The sequence below is a fragment of the Choloepus didactylus genome (assembly GCF_015220235.1).
Source record: "Choloepus didactylus isolate mChoDid1 chromosome 11 unlocalized genomic scaffold, mChoDid1.pri SUPER_11_unloc1, whole genome shotgun sequence".
NCBI lineage: Eukaryota > Metazoa > Chordata > Mammalia > Pilosa > Megalonychidae > Choloepus > Choloepus didactylus.
This window is the reverse complement of record NW_023637577.1, coordinates 2113301-2140517: the sequence shown is the minus strand read 5'-3', so window position 1 is coordinate 2140517 and position 27217 is coordinate 2113301. Positions and strand designations below refer to the sequence as shown.

The following is a 27217-nucleotide window of genomic DNA, read 5'->3' as shown; positions in this document are numbered from 1 at the left end:
CCTCTCCACCTGGAGCCAGGGCCATCTGTTCCCTTTTGTCGGGATACAGGGAAAGATGAAACTAAATTTAAATACTAATAATCCTCAACATTTGTCTGGAAAGTGTTTTGCACGTTAATTGCTGATTAAACCTCCCCAGGCCCCAGAGAGAGCTCCCTGTCTTTGTGTCCCCATTCTGCAGACAAGCTGGTGGCTTTCAGGCTGACAGGAGCCAGACCAGGTGGCTGGGGTGTAGATTCGTTGCTCTGTGGGCAAGGCCTTTGCCAGAGCTTGGTCGTCTCCACCTCGGCGCATGGGGATGGGGGCGGGGTGAGTAAATTCATTAAATCCATTGCTGCTCTATAGCTAACAATGAAGCAGGGAACTGAATCCAAAATGATTTGGCTTCTACCAGCTTCTTGATCATGCACAGCCCCTTAACTTCTCTGAGCCTTGGTTTCCTTCCCTGTAAAATGGAAATAATGCTCCCAGTTGGTTTGGTTGGTCGTTTACAAATACTTGCTGACCATCCACCTTGGGCCAGCACTGAGCAGGCACCAGTAGGACACATTGAACACGGCAGAGCCCCTGCTCCCGTGGGGAGACATATAATAGCAAGAAAATACATTAAATAAGCAAGATGATGACAGCTTGTGATAGTGAGGTTATCGGAAAACACTTTTATAAATGAGTTTTTAAACCCCCATACACCTCAGAAATGCTTCTGGTGGTACCAAGAGTCCTATTTTTCTTATAAATTGATTCAGAAATCAAAGATGTGTTCCTAAAGAGAAGGAAGTGGCCACAGTGGAAAGAATCATGGACTCAGGAATTTTGTTGAGGGCATATCCTGGGAAATACAGGGCACCAGTAGCTTCCTGCCCTTCCTTTCCCATGGAGGGGTTGGCTGTTTCTAGAATTTTCCACATTTTCCTTCTTTCATCAGTCACCTTTATACTTCTGACATTTTCCCTGCCTGGGAACTTTCTCCTCTCACAAGCTGCAGGGCAGGGCTTTACTCGTGGAATTGGAGTCTGTGACCACATGGTTTCTAGTTGTGTCCCGTGAAGTCCTGAGATTCCACAATATGCACAAGCCATGTTGGAGCTGAGAGGCACTCCGTGCAGGGGTTTCCTGGCCCACCATCACTTTAGCCAGTGCAGCTTCACTACAGCCGCTTTCTACATTTGGCTTCCACACCAAATTCATCTGATAAGAGGGTTCTAGTCCTTTAAAAGAGCTTGAAAAATAGCTGTCTGTGTGGTGACTTGGAGTTAAGAGATCAAGATTCAAATCTTAGCACTCTTGCTTAATAACGGGTAACCCTGAGCAGGCTGGGCACCTCACCTGAAAAATGGTGTAGCCATTTCACCAGAGGAAATGAGGTTCACATGGGCAACAAATCAAGTGTAATGCTCAGCTTGGTAGGGGTCTCAATAAGCATTTTTTCATCTGCATCTTTTCCTTGGGAATTCAACAAGGTACAGTAGAGCTGGGTTGTAGAATCCAACTTCACCATCAGGGGGAGCCTGCCTGACATGCCATAAAATCTGCAAGATAAAGTCACACTTTAGTTTACCAAGCCTATGGCTTCAAATATTCTGTGTATTCCATTCTTTTTAAAATAGGAGATACCTCTCTCTTTAGTTTAAGAGCATAATGTCTAGCCTCCCACAGAGGGTGAAAAGTTAGCACAATTTATCACAGGGCAAAGTCAAGAAAGCCCTCACAAGTGACATTTTCCTGATGCAAAGGCAAGGAGTTATTCTGAGTCATGCAGCAGATCTGAGAGGGTCTTGCCTCTTCTGGATTATTTGGTGCCAGAGAAGAAGACAGGCATGGCCAGGAAGTAGGGAGATTAACTTGCAAGAGTGTCAAGAAAACATCCCCTGCATACACATGGAGGAAGCAAGCAGATTTGACAAGATTTCCTTTTATAGCACACGCAACTCTAAGAACCTCCTCCGTGCTGGGCACACAAGTCCCATCTCCAATGTTCACAACAATCCAATTAACCACGTTTCCCAGAAGAAAGCGAGCCCAGAAAAGTGGGTAATTTACCAGTTTCATGCCTAGCAGATGGTGGAGCTTGGATTTGAACTGAGAACTCTCTAAGTAGAAAAGCCATGCCAGAAATGTTTTAAGGTAGAAAGACAAGGAGAGCATTGAATTGTGTTACATGAATGATTCAAGAAGCAGAGACCCTGTTGGGGGAAGGGGAGTGACACAGTGGCTCCTGGAGGCTACTGGAGAGCCTTGTCCCCATAGGTACTCTCTGGCAGTTTCTCACCCTACATGTAGCCCTCCACACAGGCAGGCATGTCCCCCCATACACAAACTCACACACAGATACAAATGTTCAGGGGCATGGTCAGAACTGGCAGCTGCACACAACCCCAGATGTGTACTTTGTACAAACTCCCAGTGGCTTACACATGTACTTACTTGAGTACAATCATGGAGCAAAGAGCAGAAGCCCACCCAGGAGCAGTCACACATTTGGAGATGGCACACGTACACACGAGGAGACCCACTGACTGTGATCATGACCTAAACAGGAACCTGCAGTGTGCCAGCTCTGCAAAGTGGGCACCCCAGGATCTATACTCCTGCTGCCAATGAGAATCACATTTCTCCAGGGACCCCCCCCCCCAACCCTCCTCCACCTTGCAGGCTCCAGAAGATCGAGGTCTCAGTGCAGTAGGGACACACAGGCACCTCTGCTGCAGAGGCATCCTTAGATGTGTGACAACAGAAGGGCTGGAGCAGGGGTTCTCCCTTCTCTGCCCTAGAACTGGAATGGCACAGGGGTTAGAAGCACAGCTCCCCTCCTGCCCAGCTGTGCATGACCTTGGGCAAGTCTCTCTTCTTTCTGAGCCTCGATTTTCTTATCAACAAAATGGGGGTAATGATATCTACCTTGCAAGGTTTTTGTGAGAAAGAGACAAAGTAGGTAGAACATCTAGTAAGACCTGAATAAATGTTAATAACCTTCTCCTTGCCCTTACTCTTTCTGTGCTCCATGCTGCTCCATGTGGCAGACAGACTGATGGATAGCCTTCAACCAGCCACAGGGATTACTGCTGCAGTCCCTCCCCACCAGGAGCTCAGAGAAGTACGGAGAAGCTGGAGATATACGCAGATATTGATTGTCCATCAGGAAATGCTGAGAATAAGGGGGACACAGGGCACTGTGGTTGCCCAGAGGAGGAAGTGGCAGAGCAGATGGTCCCAGGAGGGGGAGCTCGAGCCGGCCTTGCAAGAGGGGCCCATGGGGCCACCGATCAATTGAGAAAAGCGCGTCTCCTAGTGCCCTTTGTAATAATTCCCTTGACCATTCCCAATGTCGATACTTATTGAACACCTGCTATGTGCCAGACACTTTGCATACATGATCCTGTTTAATGAATCAATGCTCCCCCAAAACCCTGCAAAGAAGCTATTTTTATCTCATCTTACAGAAAAGGAAATCGCAGAAATCAGGGTCAGGCTAGATAGTCCAAATCCTGCACTCCTCCTGATATTCCCCTTTCTCGGCTGCTGTAACACAGTCCCTAGCTCCTGGTTGTACTTTTTTCCCAGGGATCATTGGGAAGCCAAATTGTATCCTCCTGGCTCAGACATCACTTCAAACACTCAGCACCGTGTGAGTGTCACCCCAGGAGCAGTCACGCATATGGAGATGGCACACATACACATTAGGAGACCCACGTGGCCATGGGGTCAGTACTTCCAGGTTCTTCTAACCCTTCTCCTCTGGCCCTGGCCTGATGCTCTGCTTCAGTGGCCTTGCTGGTTCTCCTGCAATTGCACAGAAGCTCTGCAGCAGTCCCGGGGCTGGCTTGCACCTCCGGGTGTCGAGGCAATCTTTCCCAAGCTTGCCATCTTCTAGCTCTACTGTTCATAGACTCTCTCGCCATACATCATAGCCGTGAAAACCATTTCACGGAGAGGGAAACTGAGGAAACTTAAGATCAGAGCCCCCAGAGCTGAGGGCAATGCCCAAACTCTGAAGAATGGCTTCCACCAAGAGTCCCCTATGGTTGGCCCTGGGAAAGCAATGAGGTCTAAAGACTCTTTCCTGTCTCAGCAATGGGAATCCAGAGTCACAGCTCCAAATGACTAAGAGCCCACAGGCCGAGCTAGGATTAAAGCAGGCTTTGCAGACAACGGGGTGCTGAGTGAGATGAATCATCCAGCCTAGCAGGACCAGCCAGTCAATGACTGGGAGGGTCAGTTGGCTGGACAAGCAGCATCAGCCACCCAGGACCCATTGGCTAGCTTCTGAGTCAGCCGATGGGGCCAGCTGGTCGACCACCAACAAGCTGGCCGGGGCTCACCCCCTTCTCCAAGCCTCTCTCTCCAACGTGGCCTTGCGTATGTGCCTTAGGGGAGCATGCCAATCTCAGATGCATCGCTATGATGACCTGATGGCCCCCCAACTCGTCTTCGTGCCTCGAAGCATCAGCCAGAGAGCCAGCTGCTGTAAACTATAGCCCCAAGGAGGGTGTATAGTCCTCGCACACACATGCACGTGTGTGTATTGTGTAATAGCATGCACCTGCACACACTTAATCATGCACCCATGCAGACACACTTGCTCCCTGTTTTGTAATGAAGGCACACAGGTCCTCCTTGCTGAGGGGGTGCCTGAGCAAGGGAGCTGCCATCTCCGTGTCACCCAAAGGGCTAAGGAAGCCTTCAAGGAAGAGACGACCACTCATCAGCAAGGAGTTAACAAGGCAGCAGGTGGCTCAGCGGGGCCCAGCTAAGCAGTGACCCTTCAAAATTATGCAGATTGCTCCTGTTGCCTGGGTTCCTCTAACTGATGAGAATGCAGTGGGGAGGGAAGGCTGCTGGGCATTCCTGAGCCCCGGTGCCAAGAAGCTGGGAAAACAGCAGCTCAGAACCTGCGATAAGGAAGGGCTGTAGTGGAGCATGAAGCTCTGGGGAGCCCCATCCCCCAACTTCCTCCACCTCTGAGATCTCCCTTTGCATCTCCCTGCACAGCCATCTGTTTTAAAGGCTGAAGGAGATTTAGATGTCTTTAAAGGAAATTTAAAGGCTGAAGGCCTGTGAGCCCCCCAATAATGACCCTCACCAGCATCATGACCTTGGGCACACCCCAGCATCTCTCTCAAACTTGGTCTGGAGAGTAAGACTAAGGGTCCTTATAAAAAGGACATGTGGGGTTTATAGGCAGTACTACCTAGGGAGAATTTTGCAAACTGAAAGCACCCTCCAAATGTGAGTTATCAAAGGCCAGCCCCATGTCAGGGCAGAGCCCAAGATCATGCAATGGTTTTGAATCTTTGTGTTAAGGCCGGGGGGGGGGGAGCTCACTGATAGAAATGGGGGTGCTCAGGGAGACAAGAAGCTTCTGTTTCTTCATCAGGAAAATGAGGGTCTACATCATGGTAGTGGTCATTCATTCATTCATCACACCTTTATTGAGCTGCTACTATGTACGAGTCACAGGGGTTATGGAGGCCAACAGAGACAGACAAGAGCCAGCTCTCAAGGGGTTTCCATCTAGTAGGGGAAGACAGATGGTCAACAAGGAGACAGGTGGATGAGCCCAACGACTGGAAAAGTCAGAGACAGCCTCTCTCAGGGGGTGGCCTGGATTTGTCTTGTGACGTGAATGGGGAGCAGGGATGAGCTGTTCATAACTTGAGGAGCAGAAAGTAGCCCCGTGAGACTGAAACAAAGTGAATGAATTAAAAAGGAGTGGGTGGATATAAAAATAGATTTTGACCAGATTATGTAAGACTTTGCAAGGGGGATCCATTGGGCGTGTTTGTAAACTCCAGGGGCTGGGAAGATGAGTCTCTGTGTTGAGGCTGATTGTACTTCAGAAAAGAACGTTGCCATGCAGGAGCTTCTAGGAAGAGACTGGACTAGCCACGTGACCAAGCCTCAGTGGGCTTCCAGCCACCCTTCTGCCTAGAACATCACACCTCAAGGATCTGTTCTTAGAGAGGGAAACTCCAGGCTGCCCGGACGTCAACTTGGGAGGCTTCCCAGCATCCGCATTTCCCTACCACCCATGACAGTACACACCTGTGGGTTCTATGGCAACAGCTCACGCCTGCGTGTTCTCTCATTTTTATCTTCACAGCTCTGTGCAGGAGACAGCAGACCCCATTTTCTGACCAGTGAGCTTAAGCTCCTAAGAGGTTGTCTTAGTGTTCTAGGGCTGCCATAACAAAGTACCACGGACTGGGCTGCTTAAAACAACATAACTGTATTCTTTCATGGTTCTGGAGACTAGAAGTCTGCAATCAAGATGTCGGCAGGGCCAGGCTCTCTAAGAGGTTCTTTCTAGGGAAGGAATCCTTCCTTGTCTGTCTGTCTGGTTTCTGTTGGTTATTGGCAATCCTTGGCGTTCCTTGGCTCGTAGCAGCATCACCCCAATTTCTACCTCCATCTTCACATGGCTGTCTTCTCCCTGGGGGTCTCCAAATTCACATGGCGCTCTCCACCCTGTTTCTGGGTCTTGTCTCCTAATCTCACACAGACACCAGGCATATTGGGTTAAGGCTTTACCCTACTCCAGAATGACCCCATCTTAACTAATGGCATCTGCAGTGACCCTATCTCCAAATAAAGCCACATATTGAGGTTCCAAGAAGGATATGAATTCGGGGGGGCACTATTTGACCTGGTACAGAGACCAAACACCTCTCAATGTCTCCTCTCTCTAGTCCCAAGCTACCGTCATCTCTCATGGGTAGCAAACAAGCCTCCCAGCCTGTCTGCCCACTCCCAGCTCCTCCACCCATTCTCCATGCAGCAACCAGGAGGGTCTTTTAAAAAGGAAACTGAGTCATGCTCCGCCCCTGCTTACAACCCTACAGGGACCCACTATCCTCAGACCAAAATTTGCACTCCTTTCTGGGACCCTCTGGGCCCTGTGTGACCTGGCCCCTGCCAGACCCTCTGGTCTCACTTTCCAAGCTTTCCCCTGGCTTACCAAGCTCCAACCACATTGGCCTCTGTCCATTGCACCAAAGCTCCAAGCTCATTCCTGCCCCAGGGCCTTTGCACGTGCCTTTTCTACTCCTTGGCATATCCCTCCATCACTCAAGTGTGCCTCTTCTTAGTGGTTGCTCCCACTTAGAGTACTCCATCCCCCCATTACCTTGCCCTGTGTTATTTTCTTCAGAGCATTTATCACTGCCTGAAATTTTCTCAAGTTTTCTTTGCTTAAGTATTGTCTGCTGCCCCTCCTAGGCTGTGAGCCTTGTAAGGCAGGGATCTTATTGCTGCTGGTCCCTAGGATTTGGCACACCTCCAGAGTAGGAGTCCAGGGGTTATTTGTAGGATGGATGGCTGAGTCATGGGCTCAAGGTCACTGGCACCCAGGCCTTTCCTGGGCTCCATAGTGCTCTCCTGGGCTCCAGGACTTTGAGGGGAATCAAGGATGGGTGTTCCCGGGACCCAGGAGAAGAGAATCCTTCGTGCTCCTCCCCCATTTGGCCTTGATGAATTCATCTCCAGCAGTTTGATAAGTTAGGTGACCTGTTCCTTGTCTGCCTCTGTCCGTCCCCTCCCGAAATCAGTGGGGGCCAGAGCTCAGCAAAGGGACAGTTAATCCTCCTGCCCTCGTGGCTCCTGGGGCTTTTCCTCTCCCTCTGTAAAGGAAGACACTTCTGACACACACCCCTTCCACCATAGATACTCACAAGCACACACACACATCTTGCCTTATCCCAACGACTGGCCGAGTCCTCACTAAGGAAGAGGGGTGGGTCCTGTCAGAATATCTCAATCTGAGTCCACAGACAGAGGGTGACACATGGGTGCTCCGTGCCCTGTGGGTCCCTGGGAGCCCAAGGACACATGTGGGCAGCCCTGCAGGGGGGTAAAGAGGCGAGAGGGCTGGGTGAGGAGTTGGGAGGTCCACAATCTGTATGACCTTGGCCAAGTCACTTCCTCCTGGGGGACTCAATTTCCTTAGCTGCATAATGAAACCAGGGTGGACTGAACAATGTCTGAGGAAGCTTCCAGCTCCAAAGAAAAAGACAGGGGTTATTTTTAGATGCTGAGCATTTATTGAACACATACGTTTTCCATCATCATGTTTTATTCTCTCAGCAAACCTGTGGCTTCATTCCCTTGTATAGATAAGAACTCCAAGGCTTAGGGAGACAAAGAGACTTACTTGCCCAAGGCCTCCTAGCTGGGAAGTGGCAGAGCTGGGACTCCCACAGATCTTCACCAGCTTCTCAAAGAGCCTTTATGGCCTTGGGCATTCCCTCGGTACCCATTCCCCCCACACCTGTAAGTCAGGCCTTTTGCACTGAAAACCTGGCGGCTATAGGGCCTCCAGGCAGCAAGGCTTCTGGTCAACCCTGACCACCCCCTGCTGAGCTCAGGGAGCCCCAAAGGTCCCCATGGGCAGACAGATCCCAGCTGGGTGATCTTGAGCAAATCCATCTGGCTCTCTGAGCCTCGGCTTCCTCATATACCAAATAGGGAGACTAGTTCCCATCTTTGAGGGGCTATTGAGATGGATCAATGTGGTGGTGGCACCAAGGAAACAAAGAAAGACTCCAGACTGGATGGTGAATTCAGAAACAAAGAAGTAAGTTGCTGTGGAGGGTTTCAGGGGCCGAGCAAAGGAGCTCGGGTGCATCCCAGGCAATGTGAGACCACTGCAGGAAGTTTCTAAGCAGGGGAGTGATGTGATGTGAGGAGTATTTTAGGAAGATTTTTCTGGCAACAGAGTACAGGTTGGGTTGGAGGAGCTGTGTGGAGGAGTGTAAGCAGTGTTTAGGCCTGGAAGATGTGCTTGCAAATAAGGCCCCCCTCTCTCCCAGCTTTTCAGCATCTGAGACGATCTGAGAAGCAAGGGCTGGCTCCAGAGGTCCCCCCTCCCCGGGCCAGACTGCATCCACCACCCTGGGGACTTTGGGATCTTCCAGGGAATGACAAACAGGTTCTCCTTCTGAGCAGAGTCATCCCCTTTCGATCATAAAGCATCGGCTTGCATAAAGCATCATTTTGCCACGCTCGTCCTACTCTGCAGTAAAGCAGAGGAGCTGAGATTTGCACCAGGTTGGCGTCATCAGGGGCTGCAGAACTTGCCTAGGTGACAATCAGGCTCCACTATTTGGTACCAACCACAACTGAGTTTAACCCCGGCTTCCCCAGGCCTGGCCAGTCAGCAGGGAGAAGAGAAAGCCACAGGCAACCACCATGCTGGGGGTGAGAGGCCCTGACAGGCAACCCCCAACCCCTCTCTCCTCCAATCCATACCACTGGTGGTGCCCTGCAAGGCTCGAGCCTTCTTGGCCATCTGCTTTCTGGCTGCTGATGCTGACAGTGCTGCTTCCTGCCTCCCCCTGCACCTGGCAGCTGCCTCACTGGGTTCGGTGACCACTGTTCATTCATTCAACAAACCATCTTTGATGCTTCCTTTGTGCCAGGCCCTGGGCATGGTCCTGGGGCCACAATGATGCCCACACATGGCTCCACCCTTCAAAGAGATGCACTGGGGGTGGACGCTGTGATGCAGGCAAACGCTGACAGCTGCAGGACACAAGGGAGGTGCCTGGTCCAGCCTGGGGCACCCAGGGATGTTCCTACATGGAGATCAGCAGAGTGGGGCCAGGTAGCCAGGGAAGAGGGAGGAGGGTCCCAGACAGTGTCACTGGCATGCACCAAGGCTGTGGCATGATGAGGGATGCAAGAAGGTGGCTGCAGATGGAGCTAGCATGGGGTTTTATCTGGAAGGCAGAGTAGTGAGGAGCTCTTGATTAAGGGGTGCCACTGATCAGAACTGGGAGTCCAGCTGGAGCACTCGGACAGCAGTCCAGTTCAGCCACTGAGGGTCTGGCCGCATGGGAGTGGCAGGGGAGCAAGCAGCAGAGTTGCAGGATGCCTACCAGGACAAGGTGACAAGTCAGGTGGTGGGTGGAGGAGGGGGTGGCTATAAAGGGGGCAACCAGCTTCTACATCTCCTCAGCTAATGGGATAGATGACCGCTGCCCCCACTCCAGGGCCACAGCAAGGCCCAAATGCAGGAGAGCACTTTGTGCAAATCGCACTCTGAACAAACACGCTTCTCAGCTGAGCTTGGACGGGTTACTTAACCTCCTTATGCCTCAGTTTCCTCATCTGTAAAGTGGGGCTGGCAGTGAGACGAATAGCCACCACTTACTGAATACTGCTTTGTGTGATTAACTCATTGATCCTCCTGGTGGCCCTCTGAGGGGACCCTGTTATCATCCTCCTAGGGTTACAAACCAGGACCCAGTATGTGGGATATGAGATTTGGGACCTTACTGAGGGCAGAGCCGGGATTTGAACGCCAGCCTTCAGGCTCCAGACTCTGCATTCAAAACCACTTCTCTGACTTTCTGTTCCGTAAACAAATCTCTTGATTGTCCTCCTTGGGCTGGCTCTGTTACAGGAGGTGGGACACTGCAGTGAACAGGGGATCCTCCCCTCACATGCAAACGTATAGGTAAAATAATTTCAGACAGTGAGAAAGCTATTAAAGACCATTTAACAGGGTAATGTCCTACAAAGTGACATCCTGGTTTAAATAAAGTAATCAGGGAAGGCCTCCTTGAGGAGGTGATCTTTGAGCCAGAATGTGAATACCAACAAGGAGCCAGGCAGGTGAAGATGTGTGTGCGTGTGTGGTGATGGCGGGGGAGGGGGTACATTCTTGGCAGAGGGAACAGCACGTGCAAAGTCCCTGAGGCAGGGACAAGCTTGGCATGCTCAAGAAACACAAGTTGGCCGACATGACCAGAGTGGAGCGAGCAAGGGCAGAGCAGCAGGAAATGAGGGCAGAGAGAAGACAGAGCTCAGCACACTTAAGGCCTTGGAGACCCAAGAAGTGACTTTGGATTTCAAGCAAAGTGTGTTGATTTTATTCTAAGCCAACAGAGAGTTTTCAGCAGAGGCATACCAGGATCTAATTTATGTTTTCTCAGGATGCCTCTGCCTGCTGTGGAGAAGACGTGCTGGTGTGTGTTTTAATGCCAACTGGGGTTGCTGTGCATGCTGTACGGACATCCGCATTTTAGCGAGTATAAGCAGAGAACATTAGGCAGTTCACTTGTTTGGGTGGGGCTGAGCTGTCAGTTGTCACCAGCCATCTCCTGCTGGATGTTTGTGGCTTAAAGCACCGTCCGCAGTCTATGATCAGGACAGCCACCTTTGAGCAAAGGAAAGGGAGCTGGATTTGCAGATTCCCTCCAAATGTAGGATGTTAAGTTTCAAAGAACGGGGCCTCAGATCATATCCATAAAGGCCTGGAATCTTACTTGGGCTAAGAAACACTCGTCCCTCCCCTCATACATGCAACTCCTGCGTGCAGTCAAACCCCAAGCTAGATGCTGGAGGTGCAAAGACAAATACGACATGACCTTGAGGGGGTCCCAGCCTGGTGGGGGAGAGAAGCACGTGAGCAGAGGCTTTGCACAAGCCCAGGAGGCTGGGGCAGCGCAGGGCTGGGCAGAAGCTCCCTGTCATCAGGTGAAGCGACATGTGTAAAGCACCCAGCCCGGTGCCCCTGCACCAAGTGATCTTCCATTAAACATTAGCCCCCTTGTCCCAAACACTAATGGAATTGCCTTTTGGTGGGTGAGGGGACAAGGAACGAAGCGTGACTCTGAGCAGGAGTCTATTTGCTGCTGAATTGGGGGTTCTCAGAGCTACAAAGAGGACACAAATGCAGATGTGGCCCTCGGGGAATGTGCAGCCCATGCAGCGAATCACAGCCCCTGCATCAAGATGTGCTGTGGTAAGATGCATCCTGAATGACAGATTTGCCACTGATACCAATTCGAATACTAAAGCTTGCAAATGACTCTGAGGAAATTAGAGTGGATCCAAAGATTCCCCCATAATCACGTCACACTCGCTCGTGCACAGAATGATGTAACATCAACCAGATTTGGGGCCCTGGGGCGAGAGGCGGGCATGCTGCTATCACTTGGAAAGGTTTCAGGGCCACAGGGGCAGAGGTGGTGGCATTTGAGCTGGGCCTTGGAGAATCGGGGGGTTTGGTTTATGGAAAGAGTGAACCTAGATGCGTGGACAGGAGACAAGAGTGAGAAAGCCGCAGCAGGCACAAGGAACATCCAGACATTCTGTTTTTGGCTGGAACATTCTGTAGTTTAGAAGACTGGCCAGAGTAGCAGCTGGTGCCTGGAGCCAGGCTGTAAAGGGCTTTGACCACTGAATTTAGAAATTCAGGCTCTGATCAGTAGATCAGCATTTTCCAAAGTGGGGACCCCTTGGTGCTCCACATGAAAAAATTTCCACAATCAAATAAGTTCTAGGAATGTCACCTCTGTGTCACCTGCCTCTCTGAGAATCACAATGCACAATAGCACATTATAGGTCCTGATAAGTCCTGCAGGGGGAAAATGCTTTTGACTTCATTTAGCCCAGCAATACCCACTCATTTGACTAGCAACCTCCTTACTCACCAAACCCCTACCGAGACACACAGAATCCACTTTGAAAATTGCCACTGGGAGCTGCCAACTGCTGTGAGCAGGTCAGAGCTGCAGGATCAGAGCTGGGTGTGCAGAGGACTTGGGAGCTGGCCCTGTGTTGGAAGCCAAATGGAGATGGCAATTAGGCAGAGGAAGGCAATTAGGAGGCTGAGCTGTGGACTGGGGAGGAGCTCAGGGGTCTCTCTTCCTCGACTGAGTTGGGGAGTCCAGCACCCACCTTCTTCACTCCTTCAATAAACCTCTGTCAGGGCAAGACATGTGCCAAGGGAAATAAGGGCCATTGCAAAGCTGATGCGGGGAACTTGGGGAGGGGATGTGGGTCCTGGGTCTTGAAAAGTCACAAGAGGAGACATAGCCTCCCAGGCAGCGGCAACGGCAAGTGCAAAGGCCCTGGGGAGTGCCGGGAGAAGAGTAAGCAGTTGCATTGGCTGGAGTGATTGCTCACCATCAGGAATCAGGAAGGCCATCTGCTCTACTTTGCAGCCTGGGCCTCAGCTTTCCCACCTATGAAATGGGTGCAATAACCCTATCATGGCCTCCTCTGCAAGATCCATGGGAGAATGACTAATGGACACTCCCTCATCCACTCGGTGCACCCTGCCAGGCCGTGTGCCAGCCTGGAGACCAAGGAGGGCTCCTTTATGCCGCCGCCAGCTGCCAAGGGGTTTCTATGTCCTACCCTCTGGAGCCTGGGATGGTTATTACTGGAATCAAATCCAGGGCTGTCCTCTGCTCCCAGGGGCTGGGTTCCGATGTGTGCATCTGGCAGCCATGCTTTGGTCCTGGCGCGAGTCTGAAGATCCGTGGGCCGCCCGAGGAGAGTCAGATGTATTTTGACAAGGCTGCCACAGCTTCCGCAGCATCCTGAGTCAAAATAAGCCCTTCTCTTGGGCAGCCCCTGAGATGGGCTATTTCTGCACCACTTCGTTTTTTCCGCACAGGGGGCTGAGAGGCAAGTGATTCCAGCTAAAAACAGAAGCTGCCTCAGCTGGAGCCCACAAGATCCCCCTTCAAGAAAGAGACATCAACGCACAGCCTGTCATGAACTCAGGAAGTTTACGGTGTGGGCTGAAACTCAGATAATTTCCCCTGAGAGCAAGCAGTCCAACCTCCGGATACTTGGCTAACCCTCCAACCCCAGAGGATGACAAGTAAGAAAAATAAGTCTATGTGTGCATGAGGTCTAACAAATGACAAAGCCTTTTCTTGCCCATAGATTCCTTGAGGTGGCTGCTACTAGTCCCATTTTTCAGATGAACATACTGAGGCTTGGATTGGTGACCAGACCCAGAAGTGATGGGGATGAGATTTGAGCACAAGGTCACCAGGCTCTCTAGGTAGAAAGAAAGAGCCTATAAAAGAGGGAATGGAATTGAGGCAAAGATGGCTGCAAACTGAGTTCCTGAGCTTTGATCAGCTCAGGATGGAAGGCTGCATTGCCCAAGTCCCAGCTCTCTGTGCCAGGAACTGCAGAAGTGGGAGGGGAAGTGAGACTGGGTCCCCCCTGGGAAGGTGAGGAGGGTGGGGCGTCAGATGTCCAAGGGTGTTTCCCACAGTGCGGGGTGAGTGCAGCTCTCTGCGCTTCGGTTACTATGGGTGGTTCCACAGATCCCATTCCTTTTTTCAGTTCTCTCTCAATACTTCAGTGTGTCTAAGAGAAAGCCTCGGGCTGAGGCCAGTGTTCCCGGAACGTGTCTATAATCCATCTTCCTTCCAATGCCTAGAGGGCCAGTTGCAGACTCAGCCCTTAATGGGGTTCAAACGCCTGGAGCCAGCATTGAATCCACATTTCCTTTTCACACAGTTGATGTGCATTGGTACCTTCTGTTTTTAGCAAGCGATACTGCTTTTCCCATTTAATGTGGTGGTGCAAGTTTCTAAATAAATGCAATGGAGGGTTTTATTTTTGCAAGTGAGTGGAATTAGGGGGAGATGTTAAGTAAATAGCCTAGGTGGTATGCAGATGTGGCGAAATCTGAGGAGGTGCTACTCCAGCGATTGGAGGTGGGATCACGTGGGCTACTCAGCCCTGGGCCCAAGCTCTGCCCCCAGCTTCCTTAGCATCCCGAGAAGGAGCAGCCACGACCCCCCACCCACAACCCGAGAAAACCAGCTCCAAAGCTCCTCCTCCGGGAGCTGCCCCTGGCGCCCCTGTCTTTCACGGTTTTACAGATGGGAATCCCACCTGGGCTTCCCTGCTGAACATCTTTGCCTCTAGGCCCCAGAGCTGACAACACACAGTGCCACAGATTTGCCACAAAGTTCTGTCTATTGCCCACTGAGATATGCTGGGGAGAAGGGAAAGGGTCGCTCGAGGGTAAAATCAAGAAAGGGAAACTTGGAATCCCTAAGAGAAAACAGTCTTACCCTTCTTGAGAAGACAGGAACGGTGCAGTGAAGGTTCTGGAACCAGATAGCTGAGGTTCAGCTCCCAGCTGCCTCTTCCAGGTGGAGCGACTTTGAGTAAGTGGCTGCACTCACCTGTAGGTGGAATCGTCAGGGGACCCCTCACTGGGTTTTCGGGAGGGTCACTTGAGTCCCCACTGGTGGCCTGCGTGACTGTACATCAGACCCTGGGTTAGGCAGTTTCCAGGTGTTATCTCAAGCCTGGCATTGGCCCTGCAAATGGGCTCAGAGAGGTATGGTGCCTTACCCCAGGACACACAGCCAGAAAATGGTTGGAGCCCAGGCTCTCTGGCTCCATGCCCAGCACCCTTTCCCCAGAAGCCTGAAGCTCCCCCAACCTCCACTCCACAGCTTATCCCTCCATCAATTCTTTCAACAGAGGACAGCAGGCTCCATCCATGGGGTCAGCCTTCCTGCTGTCCCTGCAGCCTTCCAACCCAATCTGGCATTCCCTCATTTAGCACTGGGAAAATAAGGACTTTTTTGATAGCATAAGATAGACCTCAACTCAAACTGGCTAGGCAAAAAGAGCTCGCATAACCTACCTGAGCCTCAGTTTGCCCTTAGGTATAACAGGGTCATAAAAGTACATCCAAATTGATGCAAGGATTAAATGAGAAAATGCATGCAAAGCCTTAGAACTGTGCCTGGCAGAGAGTAAGTATTCTTCATTTAGTATTCTTACTTGTATTTTACTGTTACTATTATTACTGCTACACAAGGGATGATGGTGGGAAACACTGCCCACGTCATCAAAGAACTCACCGTCTTGTATGGAAAACCATATATAGGAATAAAAAAATAAGTAAGCATCCAAGATCAAAGATATCCTACAAGACAGAGGTGCAACAATTGAAGTTCACTGTATCAGAACGATACAATACTGCAGATAGCTGTACAGTAATCCAGTGCCACAGTGGGAGTCAAAAAATTGCACAATTCATTTATTCAGCAAACATTTTCTGGGTACCCACCACAGCCAGGCACTGCACCAGGCATAAGGGCAGAGACAATGGCCAGACAGACGTCATCTCTGTTCCCATGGGACTTCCACAAGTGAAGGAGGTAAAGCTGGAACAAGTCATGATTGAAGTTCAGTCTAGTTAGAAGAAAGGTATGTTACACCACAAAAATGTCCACCAGGAAACAACCTAGGATGAGGCTGTAGCCAGGGAATCTTCCCCAAAGAAGCGGGCAGTAAAGGAGGTGAGAGTAGAAGCAGGGAGAGCAGTTGGATGAGACCAAGAAAGTGTAGCATAGAAAAGAGAAGTAGGCATTACAAGAGATATTTAGAAGGTGGTCAAAGTTCAGTTGGAGTCAAAATTCCTGGAGTGTAATTCTAGCTCCCCCATGTACTAGCTGTGACACCTTAGTCAACATAATAAATCTCTTTGAGTCTCAGTTGCCTTATCTGCCTAATGGGCATGATGTCAACTACCTCATTGGATTAAGTGAAATAACATACATGGAGTACTTACTTAGCCCATGCCTGACATGTAAATACTCAATAACTTAGCTGCTTTACCAGTCAATGTTGTTTTAGATGCAAGTGACAGAAAAAGCAACAAAAATGGTCTAAGGACAAAATGGTGTAAGGGCCCAAAGGGATTGTATTAGCTCATGTAACTGAGAAATTCAAGGAGATAGTTTTGGGTTTCAGGAAGGGCTTGATCCAGGAGCTCACACAATATCATCAGGGCTCAGACTCTCTGTCTTTCAGCTCTGCTTCCTTCTGGGCTGACTTCCCTCTTGGACAGGCTCTTTCCTCCCTGTGACCCTGGAGCTCAAGGCTCACACCTTCCCCCACTTAGTAACTCCAACAGAAAGAAAATTTTCCTTTTCAAATTTTTCCAGGACAAGCCCCATGACTGAGTCTCACTGGATCATCCTGGATCATATGTCCATCCCTAAATCTTAGATCTGGGTTATGTGCAAATCCCTCGAGCTTAATGGAGGAGGAATTCAAGTCCATTCAAGCCACATGTCCAGAGCACAGGAGAAGGGTGTTTCCCCAAAGGAATATTAAGGTGCTGTGCAGAAGAAAGGCTACTGGACAAAATTAGACCATGCATGTCTACCACAGCAATTACACAGAGATACAAGGTGGCCATGTAGGAGCAGTGAGTGAAAGCACACTGCAGAGGGACCTGCACGTGCTGATGGTGCCAAATATCACTCAATGCCACTGCATCCTACATCTGCAATGACACAGTGCAATCACAACACATGCACCATCACCCGTCTTTGTGCCCCACAGCCTGGGTCAAGCAGACATTTCTTCTGCTTAGACATCCTGCTCCCGGCAGAACAGAGGTGAAGTGTGCAAGCTCTAATGTCCATGAACAAATGAATGGATAAACAAAATGTGGCATATCCATACAATGGAATATTACTCAGTCAAGAAAAGGAATGCAGTGCAGGTCCATGCTACAATGTGGATGAATCTTGGGAAGATTAAGCTCAGTGAAATAAACCAGACACAAAAGGACACATATTTTATGATTCCATTCATGTGCAATGTCTAGACTAGGCAACTTCATAGAGACAGAAAGTAGATTAGAGGTTATCAGGCTAGGGAAGGGGGAAATGGGTAGTTATTGCTGAATGGGTCAGAATTTCTTTTGGGGGTGATGAAAAAGTTTTGGAGGTAGTGATGATGGTTGCACAACAACTGTGAATGTAAGTAATACCACTGAATTGTACACTTAAAAATGGATAAAATGGCAAATTAAGAAGGAAAAAAAAAAAGAGTACAGGATCTGGGGCCAGACAGGATGGGTTCAAATCCATCTAGCTATGTGGCCTTGGCAAATTTCCTATCCTTTAACTCTTTCCTCATCTTTAAAATGACCGTAATAATAGTATTCACCTCTTAAGGTTGTTATGAAGCTTAAATGAGATTGTACATGTAAAGCATGTAGAGCACTGGCTGGCACAAAGCAACTCAGTAAATTTAGCTGCTATTTTTATCATCATCCCTCCAGGCTCTGAATGTCAGAGGTCGTGTTGACTCATCCCTCCCCGCAGGTAAAGCCCCTTCCCACTTCTTCCAAAACATCCACCAAAATCCAGTGAAAGGCCACATTTGACTTCTCCCTTCCATTTGATGATACTGTGTGAGCTCCTGGATCAAACCCTTCCTAACATCCAAACACCCTCCTTGAATTTTTCAGTTACCTGAAATAACACAATCCGTTTGGGCCCTTACACCATTTTGATTGATTTTTCTGTCATTTGCATCTGAAAGAGTATTGACTGGTAAAACAGCTAAGCTATTGAGTTTTTTACATCGCAGGCTCTGTGTGGTCCTTCCCAGGAAGTCTGCTTCTTCCCATGCCCTTATTGAACCTGAAGTTTCCAAGGAACTTCTCCAAACAGTGAAGATAAATGTTTGGGATGCACCTGACGTAAAACTCAAAACCTCATACTCCAGCCTTGGCCATCTGGTGCCCTATTCTGACCCAGTTGTGGGTTTTCTTTGCTCTGGACAGTGCTAATTATGTTTAATTTTTATTTATAAATTAGGAGATTTCAAATAAAGATGCCTCCAGTCCACCCCAGTTGGAGTTCAGCAGCATTCCGCACTTTTATGGACACTGCCCTCCCCAACAAAACATCTAGGAGGCAGAACTAAAAAGAGAAGGAAAAGAGGGAAGGGAGTGCTCATGTACAAATTCTCATTTCATCACAGACGTTAGCTCTTTGTACCCCTGCTCTTCAGGTGAGGTTCAGAAAGGTCAAGTGACTTGCCTAAAGTCACCCAGCCAGTGCCCAGCCCCAGGCTCTCAGATTCAAAGGTGCTCCCGCTGCACTCCATGCTGAGCCAAGCTGGAGAATCTAACAATACTGCAGTCCAAGTCCAAAGAGAACGCGGGTTTCCAAGGAGAAGGAGGAGAGGTGTTGGGAACATACAGTTATTTGCAGGATGCGTGTGCCGTGTGGGGGCTGGTGCCTGAGAGAGAGAGGCGTCCTGAGGTGAGGAGAGTGTGGGAGATGCTGGGCCCTCAGTCTCCTCTTCTATAAAGTAGAGGTATTGATGCCAGTCCCATGGGAGATTGAGCCGATGAAATGAAATTGCAGCAGCAGGTTCTCAGGGGTGGGAGGTGGATGGCTATGGCCTTTTGTCAGTGAGACCAGGGTCTGACCCTGGGGACTGTGGGCCTCAGTTTCCTCATAGGTGACAGAGGAACCTGCCTGGATCTTTAACCGAGGGCCTCAGTTCTCCAAAAATGCTGATTTGCTCAAGAAATTGACCAGGCAAATGAGATCAGAGAATGTGGGATTCAGAGGAAAATTCAACTAGGGACTCACTGCAGACTCAACTTGCTGCTTAAAAACTCCTGACAGCCACACATCCCATAATACCTGGGTCTCTCACCAGGGCTGGCACCTGCCCCCTATGACCTCCCACCTTCTCCCCTCGCTCCCCACAGTCCTCACCACATGGTCTCCACCCAGTACCTGGAGAAGGTCAAGCTCACTCCCAGCTCAGGGGAGTGACCTTCAGACCAAACCTTCTGCCCTCCATCTTCATGCCAGCCTCTTCCAGTTGCTCAGCAAAAGCTCACACGTCATCTCCAGGAGGCTCTCCCCCAGCCACCCCTGCCCGATCTTTCTTTCTCATGTCACTTGGTTTTATTTCTTCTGGGCACTTGCAACTCTCTGAATTGTCTGTTTTTCTATTTATTTGTTCATTGCCTGTCTGCTCCTACCAGAAACACTCCCCGAGGCAGAGCTTGTCTGTGTTGCTCACCCCGTGGTCCAGCTGCAATGCATGCCTGGCACAGAGTATGTGGTCACGGGGCAATGTTCAGTGAGTTCAGGGGTGCCAGTCCTTCCAAGGCAGGGACACGATGGCACACAACAGTGGCCGGGGACTATGTGTCTCCCACACGGCAGGGCCTTTGCAGACACATCTCTCAGCTCTGCTGAGCGCCTGCAAGGAAAGTGTCAATACCCCTACTTTGTAAAAAAGGAGACTTAGGCTCAGAGAGGGAAGTCAACTTGCCCAAAGTTGCACAGCAGGTACCTGGCCAAGCTCCTTCCACTCTGCCGTGCCCTGAAGAGAAGAGCTTTGAATAGCAGGATGCATAAGCAGGGGTGAGAAGTCATTTGGAAAGAACCTCCTGGAGCCAGGAGGACCCTGTGCTGAGCCCCAGGAGTTACGAGATGCGTCCAGGTTACATCCTGAACGCACGAGCACCATCCTTCCCAGCCCTCTTGCAGTCGACTGGCTCAAGGCACTAGGTCTGGCCAATGAGTGGTGAGCAGAGTGATGGGATGAGTGGATAGTCAGGGTCCTGGCAGGGAGCATGGAACACTCCATCTAAGCAATTTAAGGAGAACTTGATTAGGAGGTAAGAGGAGGGGACAGACCCTCCAAGGGACAGTATAGTTCCCAGGTCAGCATCAGTGGGAAATCACCACCTCTAAACCCAAAGGGAAAGGGAGGCACTGTTGCCAAGCCTCGAAAGCCTACCTGTATGGAAAGCAGAGGGCACCTGTATGCAAAGGAGAGGGCACCTATATGGAAAGGAGGGAGCACATGTATGGAAAGGAGAGGGCACCTCTATGGAAAGGAAAGTGTACCTGTTTGGAAAGGAGAGGACACCTGTATGGAAAGGAGAGGGCACCTGTGTGCAAAGAAGAGTGTAACTGCATGCAATGGAGAGCAGAGGCTACCTGTATGGAAAGGAGAGGACACCTGTATGGAAAGGAGAGGGCACCTGTATGCAAAGGAGAGTGTCCCTGTATGCAATGGAAAGCAGAACGTACCTGTTTGGAAAGGAGAGGACACCTGAATGCAAAGGAGAGGGTACCTGTATGCAATGGAAAGCAGAGCATACCTGTATGGAAAAGAGAGGGCACCTATATGGAAAGGAGAGGGCACATGTATACAAAGAAGAGGGCACCTGTGTGCAAAGAAGGGTGTAACTGCATGCAATGGAGAGCAGAGGCTACCTGTATGCAAAGGAGAGGGTACCTGTATGCAAAGGAAAGTGTACCTGTATGGAAAGGAGAGGGCACCTGTGCAAAGAAGAGTGTAACTGTATGCAATGGAGAGCAGAGCATACCTGTATGCAAAGGAGAGTGTGCCTGTATGCAAATGAGAGGATACCGATCTGGAAAGGACCACTCAACAGGTGCTATGGCCTTCAGCCCAGGGCCACTCTGACTTCAAATCCCTGCCAGTCCCTCCCATTGATAAACCCCAACCAGAAGCCTGTTGCTGTGGTCCATGTGAGTCAGCCTCCTGGGCACAGAGCAAGGTGGAGAAGGGGGAGGGTGGATCTGGAGGGGCAAACGGAGGGTAGGCCACAAGGTCACCTCCCAGCTGGGGCAGCTGAAACCTCTGGGATGCTCTGGCTCTATCCTCCTGCCACAGTGACCCTGGGAGCTCCATGTGGAGAAGGTGGCATCATGAGATGGTGGAACCTCCAGGAGTCCCCTCCCCACCAATCGTGCACAGAGCCTCCCTCCTCCAACCACAGCACATCACAGTCTGACCCTTATGATGAGAAACAAAACAACAAGAGCTAAGGAGGGAAGTCTGAGAAGCTATTGTGAGGAAAAGTCATTATCAGAGAATTTTTAAAAACCAATGACTTGAGGCCCACCCAGGATAGTGAAGTCTCAAAACCAGGCAGTCCAGAGCTCAGAGACATTTAGAGAGAAAATCCCAAAGACATTTTGGAGACAGCTGTTGAAACTAGAACCAGGAGAGAAGCAAAGAGATGAAATCCAGAGTTTGCCCCAGAAAAGCTAAGAGAGAACTCCCAGACGCTTAGAGAGAAACACCCTGGGAGGAACAAGCAAGGATGCACGGAAGCCGAGAGAGAGAAGCTAAGACAGAAGCCCAGAGACATTTTGGAGAGAGCAACGGAAACCAGAAGCTAACCCTGGGAGAGGCCCAGCAGACTCCGGCCATTTGCCTCCCCATGTGACAGAGGAACCTCAGATGCCATCGGCCTTTCTTCAGAGAAGGTATCATCCTATTGATGCCTTAACTGGGACATTTTCATGGCCTTAGAACTGTAAATTTGTGAACTAATAAACCCCCATTGTAAAAGCCAGTACATTTCTGGTATATTGCATTTTGGCAGCTTTAGCAAACTGGAACAAAGGGCAAAGCTGCTATTTTTGTTCCATCTTAACTCCATCCATCTCTTTCCCACATAAACATATGTTTATTCAAAACATGAATAAAAGAGGAAAACTCAAAAAAAAAAAAACAAACAAAAAAAACAAACAGTCCAAAGACACTCAGAAAGTCACCTTGTGAAGGACCAAAGAGCCAAGAATAAGAGGTGTTTTAAATCCATCAAATGGAAAGGGGTCAGATAAAGAACAGGTGAGATGCTTGATGATTGCAGCTCTGGGACTGAGCTCAGAGATGAAAAAGATATCAGGAAGATCTGACGACGCCTCCGCCTCAGCCTCTACTGGAGAGGACCTCAGGGAAATTCCTGCTCCCAGATTGCCTTTTGGAAGCAGGGGCACTGAAGGCACTGCTCTGGCGGGCAAGTGTTCCAACTCCAGTTGACAAACTAGATGCAGACAAATCGCAGGGAACAGATGGCACCCACCCAAGAAAGTGGATTGCCACTCAAGGGTGAAATTGTGGTCCTGTTGGCCAAAAATATGTGCATTTTTGAGGGGATGCGGAGATATGAACAGGGATCTGTGGGTAGGAAGTTTGGGCTTTGGCAAAGCTTTGAGCATTGTGAGCTAACTTCTTAAATTACTCTCCTCGTGGGGACCATATTGTAGTAGGGGAAAAGGCAGTGGAGAGACACACCATCCTCGGCTAGGATGATGAGTTCCTTCTTAGAATGTGAGAATATTTCAAGATCAGGGCGTGCTCTATTAGCAATTTTCTGCGGGAGGGGACACACAGCTCCAAGGTTTCAGACTCCAGCAGGTCTCTCCCAGGTAGCAGAGATGGAACCCTAATTCAAACCCACTTAAGTAGAAAGATGGCATTTATTGGCTCATGTAACTGAAGAGTACACGAGCAGATGAGGCTTAAAGGCATGTCAGAATCTGAGCACTTGAACACCATCGTCAGGTACTTGTCTCCTACCCTTCTCTAGGCTCTGCTTTTCTCTGTGTTGGCTTCAAACTTGGGCAAGCTCTCCCTGGGTGGTGGCAAAATAGTCACCAGCTGCTCCAGGACCACATTCTGTTGGTCCTGGGAATCCCATGGAAAGAGCAAGCCCCTTTCCCACAAATTCCAGCTTAAGTCCCAGGGCTGACTCTTGTTAGCTTAGCTCATGTCACTCACCATCCCTGAGCCGATCACTGTGGCCAGGGGATGCCCAGTGTTCTAACTAGTCTGCTCTGGGTCAAATGTCCACCCATGGAAGTGGGGCGAGGAGTCAATCCCACCTGGGTCATAAAGACTGAGATTAGGGAAGGAGAGGGACTCCAAAGAGATACAGGACAGGCCAAAAAGGTCTATCACCACAACAAATTACATCAAAAACATTCCAGTGGGATGGGGCCCAAATATAGGAGCAACTTGTGGTGTTATATATGTGGTCTGAGAAATGCAAAAAGAAAATAGCTTCAGAAGGGGCAAGGGCAAGACTTAAACAAGGATTCCAGAGCTACGAGTGTGGTCTGTGATCAAACAAGAGGCCTACATCTGCAGTCCCACTCCTGAGAAGGGGCCCTCTCATGGCCCAGGAAAAGTAACTTCAACCCCCAAGCAGATGGGGCAATGCCTTGCCCATATTTCTCCTCTGGAAATACTGGTTGAGCATTTGCATTGGGGAAGGTCTTGAGTTTGGCACTGGGGATCCAGTGATGAGCAAGACATGGTCCTTGCCCCCAAGCAGCTTATGATCCAGTGGGAGAAGACAGCCAATGTCACATAAATGAATAAAGGAACAGAAGAAGTATCAGAAGCGTTGTGTGCTCTGCAGCAGGGAGTGCTGTGTAGATAAGAAATTGTGGTAATTGATTCTGGCAAGGGAGGCAGAGGTCAGATCTGGAGGCAGGGAGTGAGGAGCTCTTGGGTTTCAACTTGATGCTGTAGGCAATGGTGAATCACCCACGGCTTTTGAGCAGGGAGGTGACATGAGCAGGACGAAGCTTCATCTCGCCTTAATGGAGCCAGATAAGACCCAGTGAAGAGTCATGGACATGATCAAAGGGCTGGCAACAGGCCTGGCAGGGGAGAGGGAAGAGTGAGGGCTCCAGTCTGGGAAGATAAAGGCCCGAATGAGCCTTGATCAAAGTCGGACAGGGGAGCACAGACGGGCTCACCACTTCCTGGCCAGGAATGAGGCTGCACCGTGAAGTCAAATAGAATGTATCTTTGTTCAACACCATCAGGAAAGGTAAGTGAGTGCTGTGCACACACGAAAATGTCATTTTTGTAACTATGACCTCCCCAACAGAGGAATAGGTTGGAAATCAGGAATGAATCACTAGCAAAGAGGTTCTGGTGGAGTTCTGAGTGACAGGCATAAGAGAAGGTCCATGGGCACCAGGGTGTCTGGGGATGTTCCTTATCGTTCATTGAACAATCATTTCCTGGGGGCCTGCTTTGGACCTGCCCTACTCCAGGCTCTGAGCCCAGAGATATAAAGCAGGCATCCCTTGTCTTATTATGTCATAGCCCTATCATCTTCTCAAGTTACCCTGGCCTGCTGTGTTTACTGAGTAGTATCTCCTTCCCCTACTAGACAATACTGGCACATAAGAGATGCTCAGTACATGTGTGTTGAGTGAATGAATTCCTCATCATCCATTAGTCCTCATCCCCAAAGAGCTCATAAATTAAGAGGAAAGTCAGACAAGCAAATCAACCTTACCCGTAATGTTTATTTGGCGCTATGATGAAGAGGTCCACACAAAGGCCATGTGAGCACAGAAGAAACACTGCTCAGCCCTGTTTCCTGGGAAAGATTTCTTTATGCTTTAGCTGAGCCATAATGACCAGTGTTAAAGCTTGTCAAATGAAGGGCAGAGAAGAGTATTCCACCAAGAGAAAATATCATGGGCAAAGGCTTAGAAATGGGAGGTCATGGGGTATCCATGAACTACAAGTCATTTGTGGTTGATGGAGCATAGGTAGTTATGAATGAGCCTGGAAAGACCCATGAGAGTCTGATTGTGGGGGGTCTAGAAGGCCATTTGGCAATGGGAAGACAGTATATCAGTTGGGATTCTTTTGGTTGCAAGTAAAAGAAAAAATAACTTTATGTGGCTTTAACAAGAACAAGAAGGGCAGAGAGGTCTTATTGGCTCATCAACATGACAAGTCCTAGGAGAGCTTCAGGCTCAGCTTGATCCAAGGCTTAAACAGTGTCACCAGGTCCATTTTCTTGCTCTCCTTTTCGCAGCAATGCTTGCTCTGAGCTGGTCCCCTTTTGGGGGCTCCATGTGTTGGTTCCTCGGAAACTCAGCTCACATCACAGTGGATCCAAAAGGAGATTTCATTTCCCTTTGCTCGAGAGGAAGTCTCTCTGGTCTTGATTGGCCTGATTTTGATCTTGTGCCTATCCCTGGATCAAACTTTGGGACCAGGAGGATGATGAGTGCTGATTGGGTTAGCCCAGGTCTTATGATCCACTAGATTCATGGGTCCAAATGAAACACACAGGTCTGCTTCTCCAAAGCCAATGCCACATAAGGGATGGCTGCTATAGGTGGCAAAATCAGTTGTGCCCACTATGTGTTTACAGGATGAAAATAATGTAATAAGATCCATGTTTTAGAAAGCTATGATTCCCTTACACAATCTGGAAGCCAGTTAGAGAGTAAATTAGAAGGCAAGTGTGGAGGCAGGGGCAATTGTTAGATGGCTGATGGTAGGAGTCAGACTGAGCCAAACTGAGCAAAAGTGGCAAAGGGGTGCCACAAAGAGGGACGTCTGTTATTTAAATTCTTAGGGCATCATCCTCTGGCCCTGTCTTACAGCCCCCATCACCTCTGCTCACCTTCAGACCCGGAACACAAAGTCCCACTACAAACCAGCCTGTGGCAGGGTCACCGAAACTCTGCAGCAAGTAGCCCTGAAGTGGCTTCTGGAAACCCATCCAAAACCCCTCTGGGTTTTGGCCACCTTTCATCACACATCAAGCTGGGTTCCAATGCCAATTCCGCTGCTGCTCAGCTGTGTCACCCTGAGCAAGGCTCTTTACCTCTCTGAGTCTCAATTCCCCTATCAATAAAGCAGGCATAATGGCATCAAAGTTACAGGAGGTGTAGGTGTGGGGATTAAATCAGATAAAGATTATGAATCTCCAACCGTGGTGAGAAGCTCAGTGAATGAAAATCCCTTCCCTCTTTAGCCCTTTAAGCTTTTCCCTGGCTCCATCTTCCCAGGGCCTTTCCACACCACCACCCCCACTCCCCCAGCCCTTGCTCGTTTGCCAAATCAAAGGGATTTTGTTCTGTTTTGTTTTTCCACTGGCAAGAAACAACTGCAAGTTGAATAGCAAAGAGCAGTCATTTCTAGATTTGTGGGTGGAAAATCCTTCGTGGTCTTGGGCCTGAAGTCTAAGCCCCCTCTGTACCTCCTTCAGGTGGTTCCCATTTGGGGAAACAGTATCCCAGCCCTTTCTGTACTGGAGAGTAAGTCAAAATAGGGGTGAAGAAGTAGACAAAGCATCTCACCCATTTTCCTCTAAGCTTTGAATTCTTTCTCAGTCCAACTTAAATTTAGGGAAATCATGAGGCAGAGTTCTTTGACCAAGATGATTGCTCAAAGAGGCTTTGGCTGATGGTAACACTGCCCCAAAGTCCAGAAAAGAATACCCTTCCTGGCTTAGATACTGGAGGGAGAGTGAAAATTAATGTTTCCTGTGGTTGTGCCATTGTTTCCCAAACATTGCTTTAGCTGAGCCTCACAACCACCCTGGGCAGTGGGGATCATCCCCCCCATTTCACCGATCAGGAAACTAAATTTCAGAAAAAAGATCCTGGCCCGGGTCACATAGTCACCAGGGGTCTGAAGGTTGAGGCTTAAACTTGCACATCTCTCCATGCCCAGAGCCCATGGCTTGGAGATGGCTTGGGCAGCCCCAGAGACTTCATGTGTCATGAGCAGGTGCCAGCTGCCCCTGCCCCTTCCCTGCTTCAGGCTTCCAATTCCATCTGGCTCACAAGCTGTGTGTTTTTGATTCTCCTCCTCAGAGAGCCCTCTTCACTAGGACAGCACTTAGCGTGCTGGATTATTGTCGACTGTTTGTGGGCAGCGCTCCCCCACGCGCTGGCTTCTGAGTGCTTCAAATCACAGAGTCTCAGATCTGAAAGGATCTTGAGAGTGTGTGAATCGGCCCTGTGTGTCATCTCTCTGTGGAGCATCTGCATCTCTCACTGTGGAATAGAGGGAG

At 49.6% G+C, this 27217-nt stretch overlaps 1 protein-coding gene across 2 annotated transcripts in view; it reads left to right on the top strand.

Annotated features, from left to right (window-relative positions):
- The window catches only part of CPLX2 (complexin 2), an 87836-nt gene that overhangs the window by 42262 nt on the left and 18357 nt on the right, over positions 1-27217 (top strand). The window contains exon 1 of one of the 2 annotated variants that reach the window (XM_037823192.1): positions 13406-13615. The exons of the other annotated variant lie outside the window; for it this stretch is intronic. The gene's annotated coding sequence lies outside the window, so the exon portion shown is untranslated. Of the gene's footprint in view, positions 1-13405; positions 13616-27217 lie in introns of those variants that run through there. 2 annotated transcript variants of the gene reach the window in all.